Below are 14166 nucleotides of genomic sequence, written 5' to 3' on the forward strand. Positions count from 1 at the left end.
GGAAGAAACCTTCAGGAGAACAACAGAGGAGGATCCCCCCCCCAGGATGGACAGAACAATAGATGTCATGTGACCAGAAGGAATCATTACAGAGTAACAACACATTCAATGAGTATGACAGAGTGTATGGATAGTTGTTAGTAGTCATGGACCCTGATCCAGACCTCCATGATCCATCAGGCAGATGGAGGTAGAGAGGAGGAGTGGGCGGGGCATCAGCAGGGCCATAGCATCAGACCCAGCCAGGTCCAATGGACCCTATGAGACGTGAAGTCACAAGGACTCCAGAGGGACATTCCTGTGTTGTTGCCCCATGGCTTCAGGTTATGGGGCAACTGCACTACACTGAAACTGTATTTTGTACCAATCTTTAAATCTTTTTTTCCTATGTTCTTACAGTTATGGTTTACAGGGTTCATACACAAGTTGACCAATGGATTCCCAGGACTTTTCCAGGAATTTTCCAGGATATTAAACCAAATTTCCATGGCTAAAAACTTTGTGAAATCTCAGTGTAGACATAAAAGATTAAGAAAATGTAATATTTAGACTAATAATGAGAATTGCAAAGCATACAGTATATAACCTTAAATGACACATGAGAGAGAATAGTTTGATTAAAAAATAAACATCTCTATAAATGTTTATTCTTTTAATCAAACAATTGTTCAACCCTAACCCTAAACTTGCGCCGCGAGTATAAGAGCGTAGGCTTATATTTTGAGCATCTTTCTTTTAAAAAACATATTAATTATTTAAAACTCACACGTGAATATATGAATTTCCATGACTTTTCCAAAACTTTTGGAATTACAATTTTTTCAAGGACTTTTTCCTGACCAGAACATTTTAAAATTCCATGACTCTTCCAGGTTTTCCATGACCCGTGTTCATTAATCTATTTTTATAGACCCTTTGTCCGCCTTGCAATCTACCGACTATATTCAGTTTATTTTGCAGTCAGGTCAGGGTGTGTGTGTGTGTGTGTGTGTGTCAGTGATTCCTCTCACGTTGTTGTCTACTAAAGCCCACCTGACAGTACATGCCTGAAACATCCTGTTTTCAGACGTTGACACCGAGCTGCTGCACTCCTCAATAAACACCAAGCTGTTCCCCAAGCCCGACGAGACCATGGGACCCCCTAGTGGTCGCGGCATGTCGATCCATCCTGTTCCTGTCTCCTCTCTGCACTCACAAATGGGGATAAAACAGAAGGCACCAACACACCTGGCGATCAAGCACAAAGACCTCTCCAGCGAATTGGTATCAGTGCTCGTATCCTTTCTTCTTCCTCAATGCTATCTGACATTGTCATCTGATGAAATAACTCTGGGAAGCTGTTTGATGCAAGCCGTGGGAAAGTTCCATCCAAAAAAATACGTGTGATACAAATGCAACAGACTCCTTTGTTAATTATACTTTTTTCTTTTTGACGTGACAGTTTGCATTTCAGTATCCTCGACTCGTCTTTGACAACTCAGGTATTGGATTGAGTGCTTTTGTAAGTGGGAACGCAACAAACAAAAAAACAACAGAGGGCGTGCAGTTCAGGGAGGTGGACGGACACACATATTTGGTTCATGTGACATATATAAAGTCCAATATATTCACTGGTTTTTTTCAGCTTTGTTGTGGTTTTTCACCAACATTTAAGAAAAACACCTGGCAGCTAAATGTTCGACTTAATATTGACGGGCAGTGTGTGAATGGGTGAATGATGTCATGTCGTGTTAAAGCACTTTGAGAGGTTCACACACAACAACGCTGCCGCTGTTCTGGATCAAAAGCAAAGCAGAATATCCCCAGATCGCCAACGACAGCTGTGAAAACCCTGCTTCCTTTTCCAACGTCGTCTTTGTGAAGCGCCGTTTCTGCAGCGACGGCGCCCAGAACTAAGTGAGGGAGCAGAACGGACACAAACTCACGTCGGGTGTCGTTGTCTCTCATCGCCCCGAGACGGGACTGTAAGAGCCAAATGCATGATTTAATTTGTTATAATAACTTAGTTTAAAAAGATTTAAAAAGGTAACTGAAGATAAATCTTTTTATTATGATTTGAAAGAATGTTTATGTTAACATATATAATTTAGTATTGTATTTAAAAGATGAATAATTTGTCAGAATGTAAGCTTCCAATCAGATGACGTCACGTCAGTATAACAGCTGTGTGTTGGACTGTCAGTCGTGTTTGAGCTCAGAGTTGTTGGAAGCGACATAGTTTTTGACCGTGTGAACATGTAACTATACGTTTTTTAGGAAACATCATTTTGTATGAAGAACTACTTGTCTCACTCGCGTGCCGATTAATAGCTTTTAAGACTGATCTCAAAAGTGTGGTACAGAAGCCCCAGAACTAGACGGAATGCCACTACAGGGACCGAGCTGCTCGTTGCAGGTAAACAAGCTCAGGGCTGCCACTCATTCGGCGTAATGGTGAGTTGTATTTGTATGCACTTTATGCCGGCCGTATCATTTTATTACGTCATATTTATTACGTCATGTTTATTACGTCATATTTATTACGTCATGTTTATTACGTCATGTTTATTACGTCATATTTATTCCGTCATATTTATTACGTCATGTTTTATTACGTCATGTTTATCTCCCACACTGGGAAGGCCGGCCCGTGGGATTATTGTCAGAAGCAGTCAAAACGCTCCTGATTGGTTGCGTTGTCGACGACAATACAAGTGTCATCTTAAGCATGTCAAGTAGTAATCGGATATTTTTGTGCACACAAATATTGCTTAGCATAGCTTTCCTCAACTTTTGGCTGTATTTTCTTTCTTGTTGGATGACAAGTTGTAGAATCGAATTGAGGAGAATACAAACGACCCACTGCAGAGGCCAATCACGTAATTGTCTCCTTGAGGTGGCGATGAGCTTCCACATTCTGAGCCACTCCACTGTCTCAGAGTCTATACCTCCAACTTTGAACTGATGATGACGCCAAGTTTATAGGCTTATAGCTGCTGGGGGACGTTTCAGGATACGCTGAGCACCTATCTCCTCTTTTTTCTCACCTTATGGATGAATTGTCATCTCTCCATCACACATTACTAACTCTGCTTTCTCCCCGGAGTCCTTTTGACTTCACGTCTCATTGGACCTGGCTGGGTCTGATGCCATGGCCCTGTTGATGCTCCGCCCACTCCTCCTCTCTACCTCCATCTGCCTGATAGATCATGGAGGTCTGGATCGTGGTCCATGACTACTACCAACTATTCATACACTCTGTCATACTCATTGAATGTGACATCTATTCTTCTGTCCATCCTGGAAAGGGATCCTCCTTTGTTGCTCTCCTGAAGGTTTCTTCACTTTTTTCCCTGTGAAAGGTTTTATTTCTATTTTTTGGTGGTTTTTCCTGATCCGATGTGAGGTCAAAGGTCAGGGATGTTTTATGTGTACAGATTGTAGAGCCCTTTGAGGCAGATTTCTAATTTGTGATGTTGGGCTATATAAAATAAACTGAATTGAATTGAATGTAAGCCCCCTGTACAAATGCACTTCCCCACAGCTGTCTCTGCAGAGGACCTTCCTCATTGCTGATTACTCAACTTCTGAAAGTAATAATTTCAACCCCAAAATAAAATAACCGACCACCGCCGTTCTTTACTTCGGTTCAAATGAAAGTTAAACAATCCCGCATGTTGTTATTAATGCTGTAATACTTTTTCCGGGCCCCAACCGTAAGGACTGGCGGTGATGCCACTTTGACAAATGGGTACCCACTTTTAAAAAATAGGTGAGCAGACAACCTTTTGTTCGAAGTCTGTTATTGGAAACCTCTAAAAAATATAGTTGTCATTGCTGAGATTCATCTCTGATCGAATGGTGTGTTCACACCGGACGCGTCGCGACGCGTCGGGGGCGGAGTAATAAATGAGTCGAGGAACGACAGGACCGCAGAGTACTTCCACTTTTTAGTGGACTGAGCTGCACTCTGCCTGCGCTTCTCGCTGCTCTCTCTCTTCTTCTCTCTTTGATACGTGTCTCTGAGACTTTTCCACCTACGGCGGCAGATCTCCTCTGCCATGAAACACATATGCCGGCGGTTGGTTGATAGTAAAGTACAACAAATAGCTAGAATAAAAGCAAATACATACATTCAAAACGTACCAGGTAGTCCCACGGCTTCTCCGACCTTCTTCCATGCTTCATCTTTATAGCTACGGTTTCGGTAAGTAAAAAGAGTTGTGTCATAAAGTTCGGGGTGCCCACAAACGGCGACAATAATCTTTTCCTCCATTTTCTCAACCGGCAGGACGATGACGAGCGGAGCTGCTCAACGCTGATTGGCTGACGCAACTATGACTCACGCGTTTTTGCTGCCGGAGTTGGGAAATTTCAACTCGCGCGTCAACAAGCTGCGTCTGTTCGCTCTGTTCGCCCCGCGGAAAACGCTCTGTTCGTGCTGCTTCAAACGCGTCTGACGCGATGCTCGCTGGAAAATACGCAGCTACGCAGCTTCTACGTAGCTGTGCATTGACTTTGCATGTAATCTCGACGCGCGTCGAAATTTTGACGCATCCGGTGTGAACACACCATTAGAATTGTTAAAAATATAAAAACATGTTGGTCACTGGTTAAGTTGAAAGCACATTTGTACACATTAGGGTAAGGAAATAAGTGTCCATAGTTAGGGAATATTCCATTCCATTATCCAATACCGCTTACCCTCATTTGGGTCGCGGGGCGCTGGAGCCGATCCCAGCTGACATAAGGCGAAGGCAGGGGACACCCTGGACAGGCCGCCAGTCCATCCAGGGCAGATAGGGGATAACATCGGGTGTAGTTAGAATGAGGGGTTTAGAATCCCCCGGAGTCTTAGGAATCCAGCTTGAAATCCGTGGGGAATGTAGATTCTCTGGTACTGAAGTCACTGAGCAGGAACTCCGTGAACTGTCAGTCAGATAGGATTACTGTGAGAGGCGAGGTACGACGGTTAGGAAATAAGGACACAGGGACAGTTTTGTTATTTTTCATAAAAGGAGGTGGTTTCCACTGTATTCAGGCATATAGAAACTAACTATCTCTGTGCGTACCAGACATGAAAATTATCTGAGAACTCCACAGAACAGTCAGTGCGTTTACATGATGGTATAATTCGAATCTTGCTTTAGTCGGACTATGCTATCTTTTGGGGGATCTGCTATTATCCCAATATACATGGCAGTGAGTAATTCGAATCATTGGCCGAAAGCATGTCATATCCGATACGATAGGTGGCGCTGTTTTCATTACAACTCGTGGTGATACAGCCATTTCCGCTTGACCTCTTCACCACCAACAACCAACAACAACAACATCAACATTTCGAGAAAGATGGCGAACAGAGAGCAAGGCGAAGCTACATCCCTCTACTATTCTTGCATGATGTTAATAGGAGTACAGCGAATGCAAATGGCGCTATTGGCGTTGTTTGTTTGTTTTCTGCCGGCCAGGCTCCCGGCAGTGACAACTTATCGTCTCTTTCGACTTCCGGGTCACGACATGGGAGGGAGGGAGGGGGGGAGGGCGGCGGGATCTCAAGCATGCGCAAAGACGCAAAGTCCAGTTCCTAATCCAATTCACCGTTACATGCCGCGATAGTCGAATTATCAACCGGATCGGATCGAGTTATCCAGGGGTGTTAATCGGTTCGTAGTCGGACCACACATAGTCGAACAAAGGTGTTTACATTAAACGGATAATTCGATTTCAGTCCGACTAAGCCAGTTATTCGAATGCATGTAAACACGGTCAGTGTTCGTGTGTGGAGTGAATCGTGGGGAATTGAGATGAGGTACTGAGAGTAAAGGTGGTCTAAAACAAATGTGTGAACTGGTGTAGAGCCCCAGTGACTGAGCGCCATACAACTCATTTGTAGTAGAAGCTTCTCAATCAACTGTTAATATAGATATATATAAACCAACGAGCATCTTGGGAATGTTCTGTTGAAGGCACTGGTGTGTGCGTTATACCATAAACATAAAGAATAAATAAAGTCTGAATAAATAAAGAGTAATAAAATAATTAACGTAATGAAGAAGTGATTCAGTTAAACACTGAGCAAAATCGCAAACGGCGAGTCAACTCACCGTCCGGTGGATTTGGGTCACGGTTGCGGCTGCATGCACGCGTGTTTCTTGGCTGATAAAATAGGAAGAAAAAAAAAAGGGGGGGGGGGGGGGACAACAGAAAGAGAACTGTAGCAGGTTTGTGTGCCGCAGTGAACAGAGAAGTCAGTGGACTGATGACACTCTTATACTTATGAGTGACGTATCATTATTCTTGTAAGACTCTAAGTAGAAGACAAATAAAGTGAGCCTTTACAAAGACACAGGCACAAATAGGACTTAGGGTGTGTGTGCGTGTGTGTATGTGAGAGAGAGAGAGCGAGAGTGAGGAATGTGATGAAACATGGACGGAGGGAGTAAGAGAGACCCACATTTTCAAAGCAAGAAAAGGGTCTAAACTCGCCACTCCTGACCTCTTGTAGCCTCCACTCCCACTGACGGGTCAAACTCAACGAGCAGAACGGTTTCTCAGACACCAGATGTGTTTTGAGTGGAATGAGTGCAGTTTGGTAAGATAATTACCCATGCAGATGCCATTAAAGCAGGCCGAAAAGTAACTTCAAATTATTATTTTAGACACGACATTCAGATTATGAGATTGAAAAAAACACCGCATTGAAAAATGTGCAGATGAGATTTCATTGCATTCCTCTGGTATTGAAAGAGATGAGACAGCCACAAGCACACCAAAGCTATAAATAGTTGAAAAATAAAGCAAAGACTACAGATGGGGCAGACCCAGCAAGCACACACACACTGAGCTCCTCCGCCGAGGAGCAATTCAAGGCTCACTCCCAGACACAGGAAAAGACAAACTAAAAGAGATAGTGGGTCTGAGGACATTAAGACCTGAAGACTGGCAGGCCCAAGTCACTCACTTTGTGGACGGACATAATAACGAAAGACACGCAGAAGCTGTGGAACGGAGTCACCTCCAGACACAGTTAGCGAAAGCACAGTTGAAAGATATCAGGGAGAAAACAAACCAGACTAAAACAGAAGCAAAGCAGTCGCCCGTGATGACTGATGACCACAACAGCAAAATGATGGGGGAGGGGGAGGACCGGGTCAGGTCCGCCACAATGTCTGTCCGCCACCCCAAAAGCACGACACATATCCCCAAACACCCGACACCCAGCATGCACCACTAAACAATGGCTCTTAGCATCAGGCCCCCGGGTCAGCACCAATTCCCTTAGAGGTGCCCAGAACTGATAGCTGACAGCTATATACTGTACACTACCGTTCAAAAGTTTGGGGTCATCCAGACAATTTCGTGTCTTCCATGAGAACTCACTTTTATTTATCAAATGAATTGAAAATTGAATAGAAAATATAGTCAAGACATTGACAAGGTTAGAAATAATGATTAATATTTGAAGTAGAGACTGCGTAAGGGGGTTGATGATGAACTGAGAGAAAACCAAGCTGGTTTCAGAAATAAAAGATCGTGCACCGACCAAATTGCTAGCCTCAGGATCATCATTGAGCAGTCTATAGAATGGCGAACACCTGTTCATGTCAATTTCATAGACTTTGAAAAGGCATTTGACAGTGTAGACCGTGAAATGCTATGGAAACTCATGGCACACTATGGAATCCCCCCAAAGTATACCAACATCATTAAGAACATGTACTGGGACATGCAATGCAACGTACTCTTCCAGGGATGCGCACAAGAAAAATTCAAAATACTCACTGGCGTGAAACAGGGCTGCCTGCTTTCCCCTTTCCTCTTCCTTCTGTGCATTGACTGGATCATGGTCCAATCAACCCACAATAAAAAGACTGGCATCCAGTGGAGTCTAACAGAACATCTGGAGGACCTCGACTTTGCGGATGACATCGCACTACTCTCCCATAGCCACCAACAGATGCAGGACAAATCCGAACTGCTAGAAAAAACGGCAGCTGGACTTGGACTCAAAATAAATGGACCAAAAACCAAAGTAATGCGGATAAACACCAAGAACACGGACCCAATAACCATCGGGGACCAGACGCTGGAAGATGTCAACAAATTCACCTACCTGGGAAGTGTGATAGCTGTTGATGGTGGGACAGAGGATGACGTGAAGACAAGAATTGGGAAAGCAAGAACAGCATTTAATATCTTAAACAAAATTTGGAAAAGTAAAAACATCTCCCTCAAGACGAAGCTTCAAATCTTCAACTCCAACGTCAAAACCGTGCTGCTCTATGGCTCCGAAACCTGGAGAACTACCAATAACATCACAAACAAACTACAAACCTTCATAAACCACTGTCTAAGACGCATCCTTGGAGTCTTCTGGCCAAACACAATTAGCAACATCAACTTATGGGAATGCACAAAACAAGAAACAGTAGATATACAGCTGTTAAGGAGAAAATGGAGCTGGATTGGACACACACTACGAAGAAACACAACAGCAATAACAAAACAGGCACTGACATGGAACCCACAAGGCAAACGGGGTAGAGGACGACCCAAAAACACCTGGAGAAGGAGCACAGAGCAGGAATTCAAGAAGAAGGGGCTGACGTGGAAACAGCTGGAGAGGATGGCTCAGGACAGACGAGGGTGGAAACAATTCATCAATGGCCTATGTTCCGAGAGGAATACAAAGGCCTAACTAATTTGAAGTATTAATTTTGTTCTTGAAACATCAAGCTCAAAGGAAGGCCAGTCGTATAGCTTATATCACCAGCATAACTGTTTTCAGCTGTGCTGACATAATGTCACAAGGGTTTTCTAATCAGACATTAGTCTTCTAAGGCGATTAGCAAACACAATGTACCATTAGAACACTGGAGTGATAGTTGATGGAAATGGGCCTCTATACCCCTATGGAGATATTTCATTAGAAACCAGACGTTTCCACCTAGAATAGTCATTTACCACATTAACAATGTATAGAGTGTATTTTTGATTAATGTTATCTTTATTGAAAAAACAGTGCTTTTCTTTGAAAAATAAAGACATTTCTAAGTGACCCCAAACTTTTGAACGGTAGTGTATATTATATATATATACTGTATATATTATATATATATATAAATATATATACAGTATATATATATATATATTTGTTTTGGTTTATTTGATAAGAATAGATATCAGTCGTTAACCTAATTACGGAGGAACATATGCTCAGTAAAACCCATGGTAGAGATAACACTGCTCACTCAGACACAGGGAAGATGCTGGATTCATTTCCAGACACCTTTTGGACCAAAGGGGGCGTTGATGTTGGTCTCATCCCTGTGACTCCGATGATCATAACTCTGAATCCTGGCATTGAACCTGTCTACAGACCCCGATACCCTCTCAAACAAGAACAAGTGTTAAGGACAGCTAACACAATAGATGGGTTGCTAAAAGCAGGTGTGTTGGAAAGAACGAGGTCCCCGTGGAACACACCTATTAGTCCAGTACCTAAACCAGACTAGGTTCAACCATTTCATTTGGATCTTGATGAAAAGAATGGATTTGTAAATTCTGTAGTCAGAAATTAGACAATATAGAAGTATGACACCCTATTGTGTCAGAAATTAGACAGCTATAGGGAAGGCTCTATCAGAAACTGCACACATGACGATGGAACATCAGACTATAATACACACCACCCATGAAGTGAGAGCTTTCCTTGACTCCAATGCGTTCACATTGTCAGCAGCAAGACAAGCAAACCTACAGAGCCTGTTGGCGAAGACATCCAAAGATTTGAAAGTGGCCCAGAGCATGTGTGTGTCACTGAGACGGATACAGAAATTAAAACTAGAACGGGCACTCGGTTCAGATCGGTGCATCCCTAATATATATATATATTTATATATAAATATATATATAAATATATATATATATATATATGCGTTAATACTAAAAATATTGGCCGATGTATCGGCTGTGGTAATTCATTAGTATGTTATCTTAGATGTAAATGAACTGTGAATGCAACTGTATGCAGACATTTCAAAAGAAGAAACTAAAAGATGCGCTGTTATTCTGACTCGATGTTGGTGAGAAGTCGGCAGCGACATCTTTCTAACAGAAACTGAACCCGCCGCACCTGCCGAGGCCTGAGACCTGGACTTGACATCTTGGCTCGAAGAGGAGTGTGCCTGCAGGGGTGGGGGTGGGGATGGGTGGGGGTGGGGGTGGGTGGGGTTACGAGATAGCGTGCAGCTGGAAGACGCAGTTCAGCTTGTGAGAAGCATATACTCTGGCTTGTAGTCAAGAGTCCTTCAGACACTGTGTGTGTGTGGGGGGGGGGGGAGATTGGTCTAAAAGTACCTTTAGACATTTGAGAGGTATTTCTCAAAGGGAAATTAATGCAATAATTTGTATCAGATATTTTACACTTTCAAATATAATAGTCCTCAAAAGTATAATAACATAGTTAGTTGTTATTATTAGAATGATTATTATTAATAATATTAACGCAAAACATTAATAATACAAATATTACAAATTCATACAAAATAAAAGTGTGTATATACATATATATTAGTGCTGTGAAAAATAACGCGTTAACGCGTTATGATTAAATTACAGGATTAATTAGTTTTTAAAAAATTACGCATTTAACGCATGCGCAGAATGAGCTTCCAATATGTCTGTTGTTGGTCGTCTCTAACCAGCAGCATGTCATTCTGTCTCTACGTGTCGCGTTAACACTACTCCGATCTCCGTCTCGCGCGCCGCAGAGCTCCGATGCCGGCGTGTGCGCGCACATCGGGACGAAAAAAAGTCACTTATATCCTATATATCCGTCTTTTGTCATAAATCTTTATGTTCTCACAAAAATATACCGAGAATATCGGTAATATGTGATTAATCATGATTAATCCACAGAAACCTGTGATTAATTTGATTACAATTTTTAATCGTTTCACAGCCCTAATATATATATATATATATATATACAGGACTGTCTCAGAAAATTAGAATATTGTGATGAAGTTCTTTATTTTCTGTAATGCAATTAAAAAAACAAAAACGTCATGCATTCTGGATCCATTACAAATCAACTGAAATATTGCAAGCCTTTTATTCTGATTTATTGCTGATTATGGTTTACAGCTTAAGAAAACTCAAATATCCTATCTCTAAATATTAGAATATCATGAAAAAGTATACTAGTAGGGTATTAAACAAATCACTTGAATTGTCTAATTAACTCGAAACACCTGCAAGGGTTTCCTGAGCCTTGACAAACACTCAGCTGTTATAAATCTTTTTTTTTACTTGGTCTGAGGAAATATTAAAATTTTATGAGATAGGATTTTAGAGTTTTCTTAAGCTGTAAGCCATAATCAGCAATATTAAAAGAATAAAAGGCTTGCAATATTTCAGTTGATTTGTAATGAATCCAGAATGCATGACATTTTTGTTTTTTTAATTGCATTACAGAAAATAAAGAACTTTATCACAATATTCTAATTTTCTGAGACAGTCCTGTATATCAGTGGCGGCTAGTGACATTTTTTTTGGGGTGGGCGCAGTTTAAATAGCACTCAACAATGAGAAGAAAAGAGGTTTTGAGTAGAATATTGTAAAAAACAAAGCTTTATTTAAAGAAAACACCGTGGTCAACACTGTCCAATAACAACTATCAACACACTGTAACTTTGGGCATGAGAGGTTCAGAGCAGAATGCTTTAAGAAACATTGGGTTGGGTTTCAGAGGTTTGCAAAATAAAAGAGTTTCACCCTCACATGAAAGAGGTTCAGAGCAGAATAGAGTCAGAAAGAGATCACATGTTACATTGGGTGACAGAGTAGACCCACTACTGTAAAGAAAAGTAGCCTCCTCTCTTTAAAGTTGGCAAACGTCTCAATAACTCTCTGGTTAAAGTCAATCATGTCTGTAACCAGCCTGTTTCCATTATTCTTGAGGGAATGTGTCTGTTTTTCAGAACTTCTTCGTTGTGTTTTTGATGCCAGTTCGGTCTCCTTCTGCTGCTCTGCTCTGCAACCAGGGTTAGCTTCATGCTGTTAGCGAGTTAGCTCTTAGCTAGAACGACAGACAGGAGAAACTAGACAGCGCATTACTCACTGAGCTCCAGCTGACAGCTCCGGTTAGCAGCCTGCTCCCGTAGCTCCGTGGAGCTCTCTGGCTGAGGGAACGATACCGGTCTCTGATCTGCCGAATAGTCCAATCACGTGAAATAATAAAACGATGTCAATGAGCGCACATTTTTGTGCCCCAAGATTCACGTTTCATCCGCCAATGAGAAACCGTCCTTGCCGAAACGACTGAAATGTTTGGTCGCTCCCGCACACACACGTTTGGCCGGTGTCCCGAAAATGGGGAGGGGCTTCTCGCCGTGATAATGAGTGGCGATATATTATATTTTTTCTAGGGCTGTGAAACGATTACTATTTTTAATCGGATTAATCACAGGTTTTTGTGGATTAATCATGATTAATCACATATTACCGATATTCTCGGTATATTTTGTGAGAACATAGAGATTTATGACAAAAGACGGATATATACATTTATACATTCTTCTATACAATGGTGCTGCAACTCAGCAGTTATTTAGCAGTTTTCTTCCATATGGAACATGAATACATCTTCATCCTAAACAGAATGTTTAACCCTCCTGTTACCTTTCGGGTCAATTTGACCCCATTCAATGTTTAATGTCGGTGTTCTTTGGGGTCAATTTGACCCCAGGCTGTTTTTCACTGTGTCAAACATATCAGAAATATCAACTTTTTTATTTATTTAAAGGGCTATTTAGGTAGTCAACAAACAAACATAAAGTACCTCACACTTAAACTTGGGAAGCAATATTAATTCTAATAATTTTCTGGAGGTTTTAATTGCTGGGGTCAAATTGTTCGTAAATGTAAAGGTAACAGGAGGGTTAAACAGAGCATTTTTCTCTTGTTTGTCAACCATTAACTCCACCATGATACAATCTAAAGGTGGACAGATTGACAAGTGACTTTGTTTTTGCTCGGTCCCGATGCGCGCGCACGGAGCTCTGTGGCGCGCGAGACGGAGATCGATAAGTGTTAACGCAACGCGAAGAGACAGAAATGACATGCTGCTGTGGAGACACGATCAACAACAGACGTTTAGTTTAATAAAAGAACAAAGACGTGCTATAGAGAACATGTCAGGGGGCGGGCCAATCTTTTTAATGTCATGCGATCTACCGACACTACGCCGCGATCGACTGGCAGGTCGCGATCGACGTGTTGAGACCCCTGATCTACAGGAAGTAAAAGTCGTAACAAGGTTTCCGGAGGTGAACCTGCGGAAGGATCATTACCGATGAACAGCACGACCGTCTGCATGAGAGCGGACAGAGTTCAGATTGAAGTGGTGTATTGGAAGCTCATTTTGCAAGTGACTTTTTTTTCGTCCCGACGACCAACAACAGACAGATTGGAAGCTCATTCTGCGCATCCGTTAAATGCGTAAAAAAAAAAAAACTAGTTAAACCTGTAATTGAATTAACTGAGTTATTTTTCACAGCACTAATTTTTTCACATTAACTTAAGTGGTTGTTGACAGGCTGACGGTCTCCCACACACATTTAGCACGTCAACGCGGTATATTTACTATTTAAATGATTTGGCATATAATGTTTTTTGACAGGATGTATTTTTTTTTTTTTTTTTTTTTCATCTCAAAATTTTAAGAGGGGCGGCGCCCTAGCGCCCTCTATGGACGCACCGCCACTGATATATATATAATGAATACCATGCTAGTATTTTATGTAAACTACAAAGGAAGTGTAGTGGTGAATCTGGCTATAACTACACTATTGATACAGGAACACTTCAAAGCAGAACATGTCAACACGGAACAACTAAACTCCCGACTACCCCCTCTTCTTCTTTCAAAAACGTGTTTCCTCCCCAGCTGAGATAAAATAACGGCTTTACAACAGTCCGCATCCCCGTGCACTCAAAGAAATGACTCATTGGATGAACTCAATTAAATTATTGGCAGGTTTTCCATCCAAAAATTGTATGCAACTCCAACTCAAATTTAGCACATCAGTGCAATACAATGTAATTAAGTTAGTCCAACTCATTTGTATCAAATACATCTAAAATAAAATAACGATATTCATTAAATTAAATTAATTTATG

At 41.6% G+C, this 14166-nt stretch overlaps 1 protein-coding gene across 1 annotated transcript in view; it reads right to left on the reverse strand.

The window, feature by feature from the left end:
* slc6a9 (solute carrier family 6 member 9) overlaps positions 1 to 14166 on the reverse strand; it is a 104642-nt gene that overhangs the window by 84448 nt on the left and 6028 nt on the right. Inside the window, exons 2-3 of the mRNA XM_056421885.1 lie at positions 6087 to 6138; positions 4684 to 4928 (exon numbers count right to left, since the gene is read on the reverse strand). The gene's annotated coding sequence lies outside the window, so the exon portion shown is untranslated. The remainder of the gene's footprint in view (positions 1 to 4683; positions 4929 to 6086; positions 6139 to 14166) is intronic.

Source organism: Pseudoliparis swirei, chromosome 8 (genome assembly GCF_029220125.1).
Source record: "Pseudoliparis swirei isolate HS2019 ecotype Mariana Trench chromosome 8, NWPU_hadal_v1, whole genome shotgun sequence".
NCBI lineage: Eukaryota > Metazoa > Chordata > Actinopteri > Perciformes > Liparidae > Pseudoliparis > Pseudoliparis swirei.